Source organism: Ochlerotatus camptorhynchus, unplaced genomic scaffold (assembly GCF_037179485.1).
Source record: "Ochlerotatus camptorhynchus isolate MF236.1 unplaced genomic scaffold, CSIRO-AGI_Acam_v1.1 ptg000550l, whole genome shotgun sequence".
In the NCBI taxonomy this organism is placed as follows: Eukaryota; Metazoa; Arthropoda; class Insecta; order Diptera; family Culicidae; genus Ochlerotatus; species Ochlerotatus camptorhynchus.
Genome location: NW_027041033.1, coordinates 3,682,638 through 3,697,636, shown reverse-complemented (window position 1 = coordinate 3,697,636; position 14,999 = coordinate 3,682,638). Strand labels below are relative to the sequence as shown.

Here is a 14,999-nt window from a genome sequence, read left to right as displayed (position 1 = left end):
ACTTCTCAGGTGAGTGTGACTATTGTCGGCAGCCTCTTTTTCTTCGGCAACCTTCCCATTAGAACTGCGTGTTAACCAGCTGTTCTATTATCGGCAACTCGAAATCAGCCCCATTTTGTATAACGTATGCTTCATTTGAAGAAAAATCTGGCATAACAGGATTGCTCGGTCCTACAAATATAATCAGATTGAAGCTGAAAGACTAAAGAATCATTTGGATACATTCAGGGAAGTGTGTTGATGGTAAAACATAGTGAAATTAACGTTTAAATTTTGATTGCCGAAAACAGTCAAAGGGTGCCGAAGCCGACATTTACCCTATTTGAATAGTTATAACTTTTATTGGATACATTATAACACCGTAATTTTTTTTTGGCAAAGTTGTTAGGCACTTCCTGGACTATATTTGTACATACTTAGTTGCATGGTTCATGCAAAATTGTAGTCTCTAGGGTTAAAAAAGCAAAAAAGTTGGTTTTCCCATACTAATTTCCATACAAATTTCAAACGCAATGCGGAAAGCCGAGTTAAAACCAATCGTCCCCAAATTTTGCACAGTTGCTTGGGACTCCAAATGGAACCAAAAAAGGGTTGTTCTCGATTGGTGAGGTAAAGTTTGCGTTTTTCCATTAAACGATGACCCACTCTAATGATCATGCTCATCCCATTAAACTGAGGCGGGCCACTTTTTTTCTAAAATGTAGGAAATGTTGTGAGATGTCCACACGCTTAGTAGATAGAAAGAAGATTGATGAAGATTTTCAAAATTTCCTGCAAGAGATGAACCAATGTTTTTCGTAGATTGATTCGCGTGAGATATTTCGACCATCAAAACTTGGGATGTAAATGTGATGCACCCTTAGCATTAAACGAAGAAGAGTCCAAATGTTCGTGAAGAGACTTATACCAATGCTTTTTTTTTCAATTGAAAGGAAATATTCTGATGTATGATGGATTCATCATTTGTTGTAGCTGTTTGATTAATCCGCGTTTTGATTTCATTTTAAGAGAGGGGTTGCAGGACCTTTTGTCATTAGGTCGAAGGACAAAAGGTCGATGGAAATATACTTATTTTCTGTAGCATAAATTAAATTTTAAGAAGTATTGCCTAGTTAGGGTTATATTATTTCAGTCTTGACTGATTTTTTACCAAAGCAGCTGTTTCGAAACGCGATTTAATATGGATATGATACAGTCATAGGAAGGAATACTGCAAAATTGAAGAATTTAATTTGAAATATACTTACAGGGGTTGTGAGAAATTTTGTCCAACTTTGGACTGTTGTAACTTCGTTGAATATTGTTCGATTTTTAATCTTCAAGAACCATTCGACTGGAAAACTAATCAAGTTTTATGGTGGGACAATGGAAGTGACCATGGTTACCGGATACCGGAGATATTCCGGGTTTTCTGAGGGCATGTCTAAATTGCTAAATTTGTGATGAGTTTTTCTCAGAGTGTCCGTTACTAATCTGTGTTTTTTGTTCATACGCCAAAAATAGAACCATTTCCAAAGCAAATGACGTACCAAGAGCTAAAATCGGCTCAGAATCAACCGAGATATGGCCATTTCCCTGGAATCGGTCCTGAGGGAGGGTTCTGAGTGCGGTCAGTTCTTTCATTCACTCAAAAACATGCCATATGACACATCTTTCTTCATGGTTTTTTACCAATAGGCTGTCTATAGACTTTAACTGGAGCATTGACCACATTGGCCACTTCCGAAACCACCGGAGTGCCCTCGGGGGAACCTGTAGTAGGGGACAAATTCATTTTTACACCAAAACATGCCGTGCGACACCTCTTTCTTCATGGTTTTTCATCAGTAGGGTTTATAAAGACTTTAAATGGATTATTGACCACATTGGCGACTTCGGGAACCACCGAAGTACCCCCGGGGAACCTGAAGTAGGGTACAATTTCATTTTTACACCCAAATATGCCATGCGACACCTCTTTCTTCATAGTTTTTCATCAGTAGGCTTTCTATAGACTTTGAATGGATCATTGACCACATTGACCACTTCCAGAACCACTGGAGTACCCCCGTAGGCACCTGCAGTAGGGGAAAATTGCATTTTTACACCAAAACATGCACAGCAAAAAAAGTAGTGTAAATTTCCGTTACTATGATTCACATAAATGGAGCGTCATATATCATACAAGTTTAGATTATAGATCGTGTAAATTTATGAGACATGTCATGCAATATTCCATATATTGTATGCAACGGTTCACTTTTATTTGCAACATTTCTTGCAAGCTGCTAGTTTAAGTGAAAAGAAAGATTACATGTATGAATGTTTGCATGCATGGATGTTTACATCGCCAGTAAAATTCAGAATTTTTTGGTGTGTGCCATGTGACACCTCTTTCTTCATGGTTTTTTACCAATAGGCTTTCTATAGACTTTAAATGGAGTATTGACCACATTGGCTACTTCCGGAGCCACCGGCGTGCCCCCGGGGAACCTGTAGTAGGGGACAAATTCATTTTTACACCAAAACATGCCGTTGGACACCTCTTTCTTCATGGTTTTTTACCAATAGGCTTTTCATAGACTTTGAATGAATCATTGACTACATTGGCCACTTCCGAAACCACCGGAGTGCCCTCGGGGGAACCTGTAGTAGGGAACAAATTATTTTTTTTCAATAATCCTGCCGTGTGACACCTCTTTCTTCATGGTTTTTCATCAGTAGGATTTCTAAAGACTTTAAATGGATTATTGACCACATTGGCCACTTCGGGAACCACCGAAGTACCCCCGGGGAACCTGAAGTAGGGTACAATTTCATTTTTACACCAAAACATGCCATGCGACACCTCTTTCTTCATGGTTTTTCATCAGTAGGCTTTCTATAGACTTGGAATGGATCATTGACCACATTGGCCACTTCCGGAACCACCGAAGTACCCCCGGGGGAACCTGTAGTAGAGGACAATTGCATTATTACACCAAAACATGCCGTACAACACCTCTTTCTTCATGGTTTTTCATCAGTAGGCTTTCTATGGACTTCACAAATTTAGCAATTTAGACATGCCCTCAGGAAACCCGAAATATCTCCGGTATCCGGTAACCATGGTCACTTCCATTGCCCCACCATAAAACTTGATTAGTTTTCCAGTCGAATGGTTCTTGAAGATTGAAAATCGAACAATATTTAACGAAGTTGCAACAGTCCAAATTTGGACAAAATTTTGCTAGTACCCTATATTTCTCACAACCCCTGTAAGTAATATTTTGTTAAGAAAATCTTTAATATTAATAAGTTTAATTGGTCTAACATTTTTCGAATATTTCTCGTGCAACACGAGAAAAGGGCCTATCATTGTTGATCGATTCTCTTCATCGATTTTCTCTTTCGCGAATAACCCGACTGCAAATGCATTTCCCATTGAGTGTGTTGTTTCCGACGCAAGCTAACATCATCTTCTGTCGAACTGTGCTGCGAGCCTAGCGAGAAATTCGTTTATGTTGCCGTGCTAAGCTAAAGAGAAAGTCGATGAAGAGTATCGATCAACGATGATAGGCCCTTTTCAAATGATACGCGAGATTTGCTCTAGAGAAAAGTAATTTGTTAGACTTAAATTAAATGGATAGTTGAAGTAGGCTTCAAGCATTTACAACTGCAACAGTTTTTTTTTCTAAAATATGTACAATAAGTTTATTATTAAGCGGGTGGTCACTAGACTGATGAAAAATTTGAAATTTCCGCGCCACGGTCTCTCAAACGGTTCCAAATTGAACCCTGATTAGCCTCCCAAAATTTGAACTCATTTAGTGAGAAACTGACTTGGCACAAGCCATTTGAAGTTTATATGGGAATTACTATGAAGGAACCATAATTTCGGTTCATATCTATCTCAAAATTCACCAGTTCACTCTACTTTAGAAAATGATAGCTGAGCTTGTTGAATTTTTTTTCAGCTACAACTTCGTTGAAGTTTACGATCAAATGTAAGGAACAAAAATTTTTAATGATTCAAGTCACTGAAGTTTTATGATTATGCTCAATCAACTGTTCAGCAGGCAACATTGGGGTTTATGGCGCGTAGAATAGAGGACCAAAATCATGGGTACTATGTCACACTACAGAATACAGTGTTGCCCACAATACAGTTGCTTAATCTTACCATAAGATTGTCAATCTCTCAAACAATTAATAACTATTTAATATGACGTTTGGCTGAAAAACTTTGTTCTGCAAAGTTGTAGCTGATAGAAATTCCCATTTTTATAGCAATAGTACAATGTATAAAAAGACTATAAGACAATGAACAAAAAGTTTTGTTTTCCCATAGTAATTTCCATATAAACTTCAAATGCTTTGTGCCAAGTCAGTTTCTTATCAAATGAGTTAAAACTTTCGGAGGCTAATCTGAAACCGTTTGAATACTGTGGGGCGAAAATTTCAAATTTTGCATCCGTTTATTGACTTTGTTTTATGAATTGTTATTGTTTTGTCATTTGTTGGAAAGTTTTCAATATTTTCGCCATTTCGCTTGATAAGAAGATTTATTTTCTATGACAATTTTAGACAACTTCCCAACCTTGACGCAAGAAAGTTTGAAATTCCTGTTCTGGAGTGTGTTCAAACGACGAAGAGAAGATAGTAAAAAGTTCAATTATCTTTAAACGAGCTTTTTCTCTCCGCGGCTTGATCGCAGCAAAAACAAATTTTATCTCCCTCTCTCTCTCGCCGCCTCACCCATACCATAGTTCTTCCCATTCGTCCCTATATCATCCTCCCAACAGCATCGATTCGTTTTCAAAAGCGTTTGTATTACCTCTTTCTTTTTCGTCAGATCTTTCACTTCGCGCGCCGATGATGATGATGATGGTGATGCTGATGATCATGGTGATGACCATCGTGTGTCTCTTTGTGTCTGTTTTCCTCCTTCACTTTTCGATTCGCCTGCTGATGTTGTTGTGATGGTGACTGGGAATGGATGGGAAAGAAAATTGATTGCATTTGCGTCACTGGCTTTTGTTGATTTACCAGAAAACCCTTCTTAATTATGTGTCGACAAATGAATTTAATCATGTTTTCTTCTTGTTTCAGATCCATTCAAATCCATGGCGCTCTAATTGGAAGAGTCACTTTCTAACGCCTTCATATGATTTAGGTGGTAAGTATGTTTATTTTTTGATAAATTCATCTGACCCTGAAAAAGACGACATTCCAAGTGGAAATTCGTTAGAATTTTCGGCTGACCCCTGGCAGAGTTGGACAAAGCCCAATTCAAAAACCCAAATTGCCCCTCCTCTCCAGCCCGCTAACCGATGATGTGCGGCGAGAATTCGGATGCGTCATACGGACCCGATCGGTTTTTGTGTGTGTCTCAAATTTGATGAAATTTTTTTCCTCCTCGACCTTTCCATCCATCGTACTCGGTTTTTCATTACTTCTCGGCAATTTGAGCCCGCCAACGGCTGCCGGAGTTTCGCTGACTCATCCCTCATCGCCGTTCGATTGCCCGAAACAAAACAAAAAAACGCCTTTTCAGAGCTGCTAGGATAGATGCTTTCAAGTGGACCCTTCTTCTTTTTTTCGATTAAAATTTCGAAAAAAAACACCCGTCTCCTAGACTTTGTTGAAACTTCCCTTTTAATTTTATGGCTGATTAAAGGTCAATTTTTTCTTCAAAGTACGTCACATTCCAGCTACCCCCCCTTTCGTCGTCGTCATTGAGTTCCAGGGAAGTTTTTGTTTCAATTCAATAAATCCTCCAATTCGACGAAAGGCACGCCATTATGTTGCCCTGCATGCAACGTTTTGGTACATTCTTGCGAATGGAAATTTTTCGCCTCTCTGTCGGCAGCAAAAAAGAAATTCGAAGCGAGAGCGAGCGAAATGAAATAAAAGTAAAATAAAAGTGGAAAATGTTACCAGTCGTTCAAGATTGTGGCGCAAAAAAACGCATACCCACCCTCGGCCGCCCTCAGCGCCTCCTGGAAGCCTCGGAAATTCTCCCCTCCCTCAGATCCTAAATCGAGCGTGGCAGCAGCAGCAGTAGCTTTTTTTTTACGGGGAAAATATAAAATTTCCAGAACGACCCGCTTTTTTCCTCGGCCCGTCTTCATGACCAGCAAGTAGGGTAGCAAAAGTATATAAGCTGTGGAAAATAAATTTGCTTTTTCGAAAAAAAAATCCGATCGTCCGTTTTTTTTTTTTTTTCTTAAATCGGGAAAATATGGTTATACAAAATAGGGAGGAAGAGCCCAACGAGGAAAGAAAATGGAAATCCTGGGATTTTTCCTTTGACAGGCGAAATTTTCCTCTCGTTCCCAGAATGGAAGGATGGAAGGATTCGTTGGGTGTAGCTAGGTAGCAATATGTATGAAATTTTGAATGGTCCTTGTTTTGGAATTCATGAGAAATTATTATTCGCTAGAAGTCACTGGCCATGAAATCAGAAAAAGGGTACAACATTCGCAGAATCGTGTCATACGCATAAATGTGATGTATTTTGATGTGTCGCACGCTCAGCATTGTAAGAAAATCGATTGTGGCCACCGGAACCGGTATCCGGAACATTCGGTGTGGATCACTCCTCATGATTTATTTAAAAAAAAATGTCAAAATATTCGAAAATCTGACATTAACTTGATGTGTTTTGCTGTGTCGCATGCTCAGTATGATGAAAAGCTCGATTGTGGCCACCGGAACTGGTATCCGGAACATCCGGCTTACGTAATTGGCCAGAAGTAAAAAATGGCAAAATATTCTCAAAATCGTCACTTATGCATCGGTTTTTCTTTTTACTGGCATGAGTTTAGTATTCTGAGTAAATCAATTGAAGCCATCGGATCCGCCATCCGGAACATCCGGTGGCCATGTAGCTAGGGGCGTCTCACTTTTAGAATGCCCATCCATTTTATTTAAAAAAAAATGCATTTATTTTCCATCGTTTGCATCAACCATTCAGTGGGATTTGAACGTCAAACCAAGTCACTCTACACACTTGTTTTGCGCCAACTTTTTTCTCAGAACAGAAGCGCACCTCTCGCAACGCTGAGTTGCAGTTTCATTATTCGAGCACTATTTTACAACTGCTCGACTATTCTGTTTTATTTCTGAGCGAGTTTGAAACACGAATGGAACTCTGTTTCAAATTTCTTTGGATGTGTTTAAAGATGCTTCGAAGAGCTTCACAAACAAAAAACGGAGTACTTCATAGAGAACAGTAAAGTTTATGGAACTTGATGATTACAAACATCTTTTAGAACTGTGCGTTGCGCTGATCGTGTTGAAGTTTTATTTTTGACAGCTTCAAACTATAGAATTGTCGAGTAGTTCAAAACAATTTTGAAACTCAGCATTGCGAACGGCCTAAAGGTCCATTTAGATTGTGGAGGCGAACCAGCCTAAGGCTGAAAGCCTCCTAAATAAAGCTAAATTAATTAATTAATCCATTTAGACTATCTGATTTCTTGGTCTGATTCGAGCGGACTGCTCGATAATTTTGTCAGATGCAATGTTCGGATGCGTTCACACTTTTTCGACATGATGATTAGATTTGACGTTTGATTTGTCGAACGAAAAAGGTTTGTTTAATTTTTATTCGACTCATTCAGAAAAATAGCCGCAAGTGAGGAGAAAATTTTGTCTAAAATTTCACGGATTTGAACTTCTAAAGAACGCTTGATTTGTATTTTGATGGCATCCAGCAGCAAGGTAAACCGATTTCACTATTCAGTATTGTCCTGTGTATGATTTGACTTAGTTTTATTTTCCAGTGTAATTGCCGAAATATGCCGTAATTTCATTCGCGAGGAACGGGCGATTGACGTGTTTGTTTACAAATGCAATTACGCCCAAATCTCAAATCACTCCGGATTTGTTCATGGCAAGGTCAACAAAACAACATGTCTTATATAAGAATAAGCATGCCAGACAGTAGGTCTGAGAGCTTACAAAGATTTTTTTTTTTGAGCTTCAGATAGGTTCGGAGATGTACTAAGAGATTTGTTGAGCTTCAGGGTAGTTTGTAGATCTTGAGAACAGAACTAAAAAACTTCCGAAAATTTTACAGAAATTTAAAGAAATTCTCAGAACTTCAGACAAGTCCAAAAATCTACAGTAAAATGTAAAGAATATCACAGAAGTTTGAAGATCTACTGAACAATTATTGAACATCAGAAAAGTTCGTAGATATTCAAAACAAAGCTGCAGAACTTTGAAAAAAAATTACAGATCTTCTGAAAAAAATCACAGGAATGGTCGTAGTCAATTTAAAGGCCTCCAAGAAAGTGTGCAGATTTCCTGATACATTTTTAAAATCTCAAATTTTAATAGATTTTCAGTGAAATTTGCAGAACTTCAACTTTTGCGATTTAAAAAAAAATATTTATACGATTTTAGGGAAACTTGTAAATCTTGAGAGAAATATTTAAAACTTCAAGGAACCTCATATGTTTTAAGATACATTTTGAGAACTTTAGGTAATTTCGAAGATCTTCAGAGAAACTTTCAGGTCTTCAGGGTAGCCCGAGAGCCTACAGAGGAATTTACAAAACTTCAGAGAAGTTTTCAGATCTTCTGAGAAATTTATTGAGCTTCAAGGTAATCTGTAGAACTTGAGAATAGAACTACGGAGCTTCAAACAACTTTAAAGATCTTTAGAAAAATTCATAAAATTTCAGAAAAATACTTTAATTCCAAAAACAAATCAAAGCCATGTACTAAAGTCCACGATTTTGCAGAACTCCATGGAAGTTGGAAATAAATAGATCTGAAGAACAGTTTTTAGAAAAAAAATTGCATAACTTCAGCAAAACTCACAGAACTTCGAGAAAGCTCGCCGATCTTTAGAAGTATTTACATAACTTCAGAGAAATTGGTGAATCTTCAGAGAAGCTTTTAAAACTTCAGCGAAGTTCAAATATGTTCAGATAATTTGTAGAGCTTTGGGGAATTTCAAAAAATTTCAGATAAATCTGCAGAAATTTATGGAAGTCCAAGAATCTACAAATTAATTTAAAAAACTTAAGAGAAGCTCCAAGATATACTGAGAAATTTATTGAACTTCAAGACAGTTCTTAAATCTTTAGAGCAGATATACAGTACTTCAGAAAATTTAACAGAATTTTAATGAAATTTTAGAAACTTCAGAAAAGTTCAGAGGGTAGATCGTAAATCTACTGGAAAATCTGCAGATCTGTAAATAGTTTTTCAGAATTTGATTGAGTTTCTCGGATTTTAAGAGAAATTTACAGAACTCCAGGGAAGACCGCTGATCTTTAACGATATTTTCACAACTTCAGAAAAATTAGTAGATCTTCTGAGAACTTCCTTAAACTTCCGGGAAGCTCTAAAATTTCCAGATAATTTTTTATTCTTTAGGGAATTGTGTAGATGTTCAGAGATATTTGCAAATATTCATTGAATCATGAAAATCAACAGATAAGAACAGAACAGAACTTTCGAGAAGTTCGTAGATTATTAGAAATTTAGTGAACATCAGAGATAATTGTTGATATTTAAGGATCTTAAATCTGCATACAATCAGGAACTTTGTAGATTTTTAGAGAAATTTGCAGAACTTCTGAGGAACACACAGAACTTCAAAGAAATCTGCAGGACTACCGAGAAATTTGTAGATCTTCAGGAAAGTTTGTTGATCTTCAAATATATTTTACCAGGGAACAGAAACAAAACTTCAGGGACCTCCGAAGGTTTTCAGAGAAATATGCAGAATTGAGTTCATAACAGGAATGTTCAGAACTCAAGCAATCATGTAGATCTATCGAGAACTTTTCCCACTAGCTTGTGGAAAGTTGGTATCGACATCCTTGCAAAGTTTTGAAATCCTTTTTCGCCTTCATATCGCAGTTCTTGAAAGACAAGATGAGCCAGATCCCTGGTAGTGTTCCTCCAGAGCAACCACTTCCTACTCCACAAAGTTCACCTTCTCCTTCTCATTTTATTTAAAATAATAAAAGCAAATACGCCTGCCGAAGCTAGAGCAATTTTCCGATAGTTCATTATGGACAATACTTTTGATTCCTGATACAGTTTTGGTTTGAAATCTAAATTGACAGTTCTTTCGACATGCGCAAGCAGTGTGAACACCAACAAACAGGGGGGTTCGAAAAAGTGTGTCGAAAGTAATATCGAGTAGATTTTTCATTATGGCGGCGGTCGAAATCAGACCAAGAAATCAGATAGTCTAAACGGACCTTAAGCGAAAACCCGCGATTTGGAGTCTTATAAGTCGACAGTCCGGCTCGTTGTTTAGCTCGATGCACGGTTGTAGACGACACTCCCGGCTTGTTTGCGACATCTCGGACGGAGAGGTTGGAGTTCCGCTTGAAACCGGATGCCACTCTTTTTGTCGTCACTGCGGCTTCCGGCTTTCGATTTCCCCCCGATCCAGGCTTCTTGGGTGCTGACAAACGTTCTCCGAACACTTTTATTACGTTGGTGACAGTTGATTAGGCCACTTTTAAGTTTTCGCTAACTCCCTCGGATTCAAGGGAAATTTTAATCCATTAAATCGCGACTAGGATTCCTGAATCTTAATTGAATTCTAACTGGGATTCTCATGAATCTTGTTGAATCTCGTCTAAGATTCCATTTAATCACGACTACTTAGGATTTCGTTGAATCGACAAGGATACCGATGCATTCCGATTGGGATTCCTCTGAATCGGGATTCTCTTAAATCTCGACTGATCTTCGCTTGAATCCCGCCTGAAAATCTCATGAATTAGGTTTCTGTAAAATCTAGACGAAGATTCCGTTAATTTTCGACTAAGTAATTGATTTACGACTGGGAATCCCTTGAATCCTGAATCTCTTGAATTTCAACTGGATTTTCCTTTAATATTGACCGGGATTCCCTTGTATCTCTCTGAATCTCTGTTGAATCCCGATTGGGATTCTTTCAAATCCTGGAGTTCTGGATTTTCGTTGAATTCCGAATAGGATCCCGTTGAATCTCAACTGATTATCACACCCTTCCAATGCATAACAAACGAATAATAATTCTACTAGGTGAATAGACTTCTCGGACGTTTGTCGGAATGCAAAAGAGTGTCTGATTCAAGGGGTTGGTCACTCCGCACAGTGTGCCCAAAACACAGATGGGCACTTTCATTGACACCCATGGTTCGAAATTTTCATGATACGCCTGCTCTGTGCAAGTGTCAAAATGTTAATCATTGTTGTTGACACAATCAAATGTTTGGATTCATAACTTCAACCGATAATTTCCGGTGAAGTTCTGCCATGGATTCCTTATATTTTCAAAACATTAGCTAATAACAAGTCAACAGTCAACGTAGTATGCTTGTGGGATGAGCGAGATCATCAAGGCGATGACCGTTGCCAAGTACAACTGTAATCGGGGGGTCATACTGGAATTCTTCCGGATGGTGTTCGACTTCGAGTTTGGAGAACCTCCACTCAAGACGATCGAACTGTTCAAGGTGCGGAAGACTTTGGTGTATTAGAACAGTGTTATCGAAGTTGGGAAGGGGGTGGCATCGTTCCGGAAGCTGATTGAAAAGATGACCATGAAGCTGAAGGGACTACTACTGGTCATAATTCCGATTCGGAATGTTATTAGTGGGGAGAGTGAGACCCTGAAGGAGGAAATGAAGGGAACGTTGAAGACGTTGGTAGATCGATTTGGGGCGGGGAGATTCGTGACAGAGCTGAAATCACAGCCAAAGGAGGTTCAGTGGAATTGTAAGATGTTGATTGGTCAGTTGTTGGACTTGAAGGTGAGCTCCTGAAAGTCTACGCCGGTGAGATGGTTGAAGGATCTCTCGGACACGACCCTGGTAACCCAGCGCTTGAAATAGATTATTTATAGGCTTGGCGGAGAAGAAGTCCCCTCGAAGTGTAAAATGGTGTCCAGTGATTGGAGCAGTTCGGTAAACATTTCAACATCGCGATGTTTGCAACAATCCTCGTAGAACTGATCCAAACGCAGCTTTTCGCTTCTATGAGATACAAATTGATTATGGAATCCGCACAGAAGGTCGTAAGGGGATCGGTATTCATACAAAGGCTACCATCTGGCCGTAGTAGTTTTATCAGTGGTCGTTTACCATGTTTGATTCCGTAACGCTTCACCACTTCGTTGATCAGCCAACCGACATTCAGTTCCATGATTCATTCATCATCGTAACTGACATCGATGATCACTCGGACCATGTTCGGAGGCAGAATCTTCACCGGTGTTTGCTTTCCTACCATTGACAGCGCCCCAGCTTTTACAGGTGTTCTCTGGCACTGCTTTTCGCCAGACACATCATACTTCTCTCCATTTGTCCGATCGTTGTACCGTGTGGACATATTAAACCCCACATCCACCAGGGAACTCTGATTCCGGTTGAAACTCCCACTAGAACTCAGGCGACGCATCTTTGACTGAGAAACTCCTCTCGGAAGCGTTCATCAGAATCTGAAGAGCATCTGGACCAGTTTCCTCTGATGATGCAACTTACCACCGTCACCTGTGGTTCATCCGAGCCCTCATCATACTCCAATCCAGTAGAAGTTATCGTTTTGTTGGAAATTGGAAGTGCTTTCCCGTAGAACGTTCTCGGTCGAAGCTTCGATTCGGTGGCCGAGGTCGTTGCTTATTAGTATTTTCAAAGCAAAACATGTGAACTGTCAAATTAACCGGGTTGCCAAACATACCATTACACAAACAAAAAATCAGTCTGATAACACTCTCGGCAGCACAGCTGCGACACACGTGAGACACACTGAGAAAAAAATTGGTGCAAAATAAGTGTTTAGAGTGACCACCCCTTGATCTGAATGCTGTGCCATGCGCTCTGCCGAACGTGCCTATAAAGACCAATCAAAGTGTGCCTATTCCACGAGTTTAGCAACCCTGAAAGTTGTGACTTTTGTGATTGTGTTTACATTTTCTATTTCTCGTATGGACTATGGCATGCATTCACCTTCATTTTTATTAGAACGTTAGCGGATCGGGAGGTGGAAGAGGCGCTAGAAGCTTAAGACTAGAAGGTCCCGAAGAAACGAGCTCAACTTTTTGGCTCAGCTCTGGTACTATCTTCGGTCCCAAGCTAATCGATGCACCCCTCGAAACATAGGAAAATCAACGAACCCCTAATTTTATCTGTCAAACTTTCATAGCGAATCAAAACAAAAATAGTGTAGTACTGGAATTTATACTAGAATAGGGGACCGTTAATCGATTTGCTTGGGACCAATAGTCAGGTCAAGTAGTGAGCCAATTTAAAATCGTTAGTTTCGTATTGATTGTTGGCTATACGGGGTTCCAATCAAATTCAACTCGATGTCCCTTTGAACTGTTGAATCTTTGCAGATGATCGACGATGAATGAATTTCCTGCCTATTAAATTCTCCCCGGCTAGAGTAAAGCCAGAACTCGAACGAACGAGCGTTCAATCCCATCCTAGGTGCAACGTCGTCGAACCAGTTTCAAATCATCTGATCAACTTAGAAGTGCGTGTCCTCAAAGATATCATCCAAGCCTATCGCTGATTGCCTTCTCCCACCTCGTAATTACACACCAGCAACCGTTCAAGCTACGGTCTGATGCAGTTGTGGTTCCTACTGCAATGTACCACCGATGAAAACTATGAAACATCTCGCCTTGGGAATAATACTTATTGATATCCTCCAGCAGTACTGAGAATTCTTTCAAAATAATCTGGAGGCGAACCAGCCCAAGGTTGAAAGCCTCCCTAATAAAGATAAATAATAATAATAATCTTTCAAAATTCTATAGATATTCAATCAAAGTTCATACCAGTTTAGATTAATGACTGGCAAGAAGAATCCAAGGAAGAAGGCAGGAGAAAATGTGAAAATTTGCATCCCAGAAGACCCAAACTGTTTAGTTCAAAAGTATTCTGGAATAAAGCCTCTAGTAGCAAGGGGTTGGCCACTCCGTACAGAGTGTCAAAAACAAACTTTAGCACACCTGGACACAGTTATTGGCACTGTTTGGCACCCACGGTTAAAATTTTCTGATCTTTAAAGCTACTGGCAACACTGAACTGTTTTCTGGACCTGCACAGTGTGGATGTATCAACATTTGTTATTGATGTTGCCACAAAACAATCCAATTTTTGCAAACAACAACCGTGAATCTCCACCAAGTCTAGCCATGAATTCTCCTAAATCGAATTGTCAGCACACATCCTAATGCCTGTCCGAAGAAGTAGGTGCATCATTTCGCACCGGACCACGTACAATCATTCCGACCACCCAGCATGAAAAAATCAGAGCAATCAATTGCATAGCAACACTCCGCAATCAATCCCAACATTACCGGAAAAAATATCATCCAAGATAGTATAGCACCCTAACCCTCGACAAAGTACCAAAATTTCGCAAACCCTCCACTTCCCGCGTCATCCTGAATACCGGGTTGCCGGGATGAGAAATACCGGGTTGCCGGGATGAGTATTTTACAAATAATCGCAGCTTGCTCTATGACCGGCACAATCAGCACACCTGCGGCACACTTGTGGCACACTGACAAAAAAGATGACCCAAGATTGGTGGGCGGAGTGCTCTACCCCTTGGTTCAATGACTTCTGAGATAAAACTTGGCGCAAAATATGTGTGTAAAGTGATTACCCCTTGTCTTGTAGGTAACCTTTGGGTAAAGCATATGTGCGAGAATTTGAGCTGCGTTGGAAATGTTCGCGAGTCATAGTTAGTATTGGAGAACTTTTCCAATTGTGAATGTGAGGAATCATCAAGTTATAGATGCTCGATGCTCACCGTTCCAAATTTAAATCCGATTGTCATATTATTCTTCTCTTAAGCTAAGTGTAGGTGTTGTGTCATCCCGTCGTATTGCTAGGATCTATTTGCTTGATATTGATGAAATTGTTTCTGTGGCCTTCCAAATTGATCATCAAACGCAACCGTCGGGCATTTTTCAATCGAAAACGAATCTTCACTAGAGGTTACCCGTTCCAATCGTTTTGACTGCCGTATAGACTAGATGCCCTTGATCAGCCATGGTG

The 14,999-nt window shown here is 39.5% G+C and overlaps 1 protein-coding gene across 1 annotated transcript in view; it reads left to right on the top strand.

Moving 5' to 3' along the window:
- The window catches only part of LOC135713325 (uncharacterized), a 161,710-nt gene that overhangs the window by 107,355 nt on the left and 39,356 nt on the right, over positions 1-14,999 (top strand). Inside the window, exon 2 of the mRNA XM_065236429.1 lies at positions 5,071-5,137. The gene's annotated coding sequence lies outside the window, so the exon portion shown is untranslated. The remainder of the gene's footprint in view (positions 1-5,070; positions 5,138-14,999) is intronic.